The 3,990-nt window shown below is 32.3% G+C and overlaps 1 long non-coding RNA gene across 1 annotated transcript; it reads left to right on the top strand.

Annotated features, from left to right (window-relative positions):
* Positions 1 to 300: 300 nt before the first annotated feature.
* Positions 301 to 2,560, top strand: LOC123562912 (uncharacterized). Its single transcript, XR_008369947.1, has 3 exons — positions 301 to 513; positions 737 to 816; positions 1,085 to 2,560. It is a non-coding gene; the product is annotated as an uncharacterized LOC123562912 (long non-coding RNA).
* Positions 2,561 to 3,990: the final 1,430 nt, after the last annotated feature.

Below are 3,990 nucleotides of genomic sequence, written 5' to 3'. Positions count from 1 at the left end.
TTCAGAGAAGTTGTTGGGTACATTGGTGCAAATACATCTTAGATTGACGCTATATATATATTTATATATTTTACTTTATGTAATCAAGTATCTTGCCACTAATGACAGAGTCTCTTTCAGCGAAGAGTTATTTTATTTAAACCGTATTGTCTAACGTGTTGGGAATAGGGTATGTGCGAGGTTAGCCCTCGCCCAACTAAACGCATATAAAGCCCAATTGTCATTTATATAATGATGCTAACCCCTTTTCTCTAACCCTTACCTATGTTACAGGTTGATAATTTAGGGTTCTGATACCATCAATTGTGTGAGACCTCTCAGTTGCTGTTATGTGAGACCTCCATTCCAGTTTTTACCTTTGACATTGTTGACCTTATTTGAACTCTATTTTTATTGGTTCTCGTGATCAGCTGTTTCGGGGCAGAGCGCCGTTTTCAGTTTGATAGAGCAGACATGTTGGTTATTCTGTCGAGTTCTTTAAAAAGGAACTTAAATAATGGAATAATTTAATAGGTATTGTATTTATTTCAAATGTTTCTGTTTGTGGATCACTTCATTCTAAACGAAGAGTGGTTTATTATCTAAGTAAAAGATTTATATTTGGCATAATTTCCGTATACATGAGTAATGTACATGTCGTTCAAAATGGCAGTAGAAATTCTAACCTCGTAACTAATTTTTTAACCATATCACAAATATGAAAACCTTTGCACACGTTGTTCTTTTAAATTTGCAGTTTAATACAGTAAAGCACTCACGGGAGACAGGCGAAGATGTGTTGTGTATAGTAGCTAGTGTGATCAAGTCCATAATTTGGTGAGTTGATGTAAACTGTTTTGTGTAGTGCTTTATTGAGTAGATATTTTTATATGCCGTGTGTGAGACGAGTATTTCATGTGTATTATATATGATACAGGATTTCATTTAAGTATTTATAGACCACTGAACCCACAGATTTATGTATATTTACTAAGTGTAAAATGTGCATGTATAACACTATATAAGAACTTTAGATACATGTATGTTTTCAGGTATAAGCTTCTATTGTTACATCCTATTTACTATTACTAATTGTATATTTCAGGTCACCGTGTTTCGGTCACCGTTTTGACTAGGAAATGTCATTTACTATATAACAGACTGTTTAGTGTCTAAGACAATACAAAATTGTGATACAATTGATAAATAATAAAAAGGACATTTCGAACCACACAATCAACATTGGTTATTCTTTTATTAAGTAGTTGAACTCGAACTGGTGTATAGAAAATAAGCCATAGTTACAATTTAGAATGTCGGTGACTATGTTTGAGGAATTAAACACGTCGCATTGAATATTCACAAGAAACAATCATACCGATAATAAGCAAGTGGCCATATTCCTTTGTTAAAATTCGTTATTACAAAATTGAAGATTTTGACAATACATTGCAGCTTTGAAGTAGTGAATATTTACTTTTAAGAATATTTAAGACAACAAAAAGATGCTTATATGCTTATATAATTTCCTGTGTAAGGGAACAGCGTGGCGTTAGCGAGGTGTTTTATCCACTTTGTCCACGAGGGTTGGAAATATACACTACTGCGTGCACGTGCCATTAAAAGGGTCATGAAATTGGCTTATATGCTTACATAATTTCCTGTGTAAAGGAACAGCGTGGCGGTAGCGAGGTGTTTTATCCACTTTGTCCACGAGGGTTGGAAATATACACTACTGCATGCACATGCCATTAAAAGGGTCATGAAATTGGCCTTAATTTTTTCAAACGTTTTTAACAGAGTTTTAACAGGTCACAATTAAATTTCACCCATTACTTCTTACTATTTAATGGGATTTTCATGAACATAGTTTTAATGCCATACATTAAAAAGCCATGAAATAAGTATATTAAAACCCTAGTAAAATATACCTTGTTAAAATGACTTTGGTGGCCATGAAAAGCTGCTTAAAATAAACCATTAAAATAAGTTAACAGGCTCCTTAAATTTTTTAATTGGCATGAAATTAATGTGCCATTAAAAATAGCCCTTCAGTCCACATTAAATAGTAAGAACTAATGGGGCCATTAATTTTCAATACTCTGTTAATGGCCGTTAATTATCAAAAAATTGATTAATGGTCTCATAAAATATGCCAATCAATTTTAATGGGTTCGTAATATTCTAATGGTCTATCAAATTAAGGGCCATGAAAATTTGCCATCCGAATTAGACATCTTAAGATAGTCAACTTCATATTCAATTTTAATGGGTTCGTAATATTCTAATGGTCTATCAAATTAAGGGCCATGAAAATTTGCCATCAGAATTAGACATCTTAAGATAGTCAACGTCATATTTATATTTGCCGTATTGATTAAAACTACTTATTACTACACATGTAATAGTATCTATACATATGTACTGTTTTGTAAAATGCTAGAAGAATATTTGTTTCTTCTTTTTTCTCTCATTATTTTGTAATGTAAACACATGTAACAGCCTCGTGCATATTGTCATATTGTATCCTTATTCTGTCATATGTTCATATGAAATGAGAAAATAAATGGATATTGTATTGTATTGTGTTGTACTGAGAAGGGTTTACAGATACCGGTTTAATAGATCAAGTGACCATGTGGGCAGTTTTAACTATTCAACATTATATTATTGACAAACATTCTGACCAAGTTTTTATTGGTACAGACATTAGGCTTCAGGTGTATTCAAAAAGCAACTGTTGATGACAATGTCAGCGCACAATGGGCAATCACAACTTAGCTCTACTTCAGTACATTGTGCTCAGGTGCATGCACTTAAACAGCTAAGAGCAAATGTTTGAGGGATTGCATCACAAGTAGCTTCCCCCTCCCCAATCAAGCGTACCACACTTTTTGATTCATTGGAACGAAGAAGCGATTGATCTGCCCATGCCCCAAATGAATTTAAATCAGACTGTAAATCTTCACAATCATGTATTCTGTTCACTTCTCTATAAACCTTAGTTTCTACTCAAGGATTGGAAAATTTGAAACTCTAAACTGGTCTGAACACATTTTATAATGTAAATTCCTTACCCCACCCATTTTTTTATACAAATGCTGATTATTTGGACAGGAAAAACAAAAAACAGAAAAAGTGACATGCATCAATACATATAATCAAGAACAATTTTACCCTTACCAAAATAATGTAACTTGATCTAATCAATAAAATTAATATGTTTTCATCCGACTTTCATTGAAATAAATCCGATTTTTTGTAGGAACACAATTTGGCAAACATTTGAATGAAATGACGTAACTGCATCAAGGGGAAATAACTTTAATGCAGCTAAATATAACATCATGATATATTATAGACGATGTGTGCATAGTAGGTATTTATTATGATTAAAGTCCATTTTAGAACAATATGGGACTGGAATAATAAGCATTCAATGGGAGTGCAAGCCAAAAACCAAAAAAAAAAAAAGAAAATATACAAATCACATTTTACAGAATGAAGGATTTAATGGGCATCACATTGCTGTTAAGGGCCATCAAGTTTACTCTTAAATGAAATCGTACAGAACCTGAACATTTAATTGGCATTAAGTCAAATTTAAGGGCCATGAATAATCCTGTTAAATTCAAAATATACAGAATGTTACTATTTTTTCAAAGCCATTAACTCTTTTAGCTACCAAACTTTTAATGGCATGATTCATGGTCAAAAATGGGTGTTTTAATGGTATTTTCACACGTAACCCAATAATATTGTGAAACCTGTTAAATAAAGTGATGCAAGAATTAATGGGGTTAATTAACGGTTTTTCCTATTTTAATGGATATTTTACAGGGTTTTAAACCATGTTTAATGGTATGTGCATCCAGTAGTAATACCAGTCTTACTCAGGCAGACATTTTAGATCATTTTTCTTCTCTACCTATAATATTACTGCAACAGTTCCAAAGATACTGTAAATTGAAATTCGCCCATATACTATAACGTGAAAATACTTTATTAATA

Source organism: Mercenaria mercenaria, chromosome 2, assembly GCF_021730395.1.
Source record: "Mercenaria mercenaria strain notata chromosome 2, MADL_Memer_1, whole genome shotgun sequence".
Classification (NCBI taxonomy): domain Eukaryota; kingdom Metazoa; phylum Mollusca; class Bivalvia; order Venerida; family Veneridae; genus Mercenaria; species Mercenaria mercenaria.
Note: the sequence above shows the minus strand (reverse complement) of the source record. Positions and strands in the feature narration are given on the sequence as shown.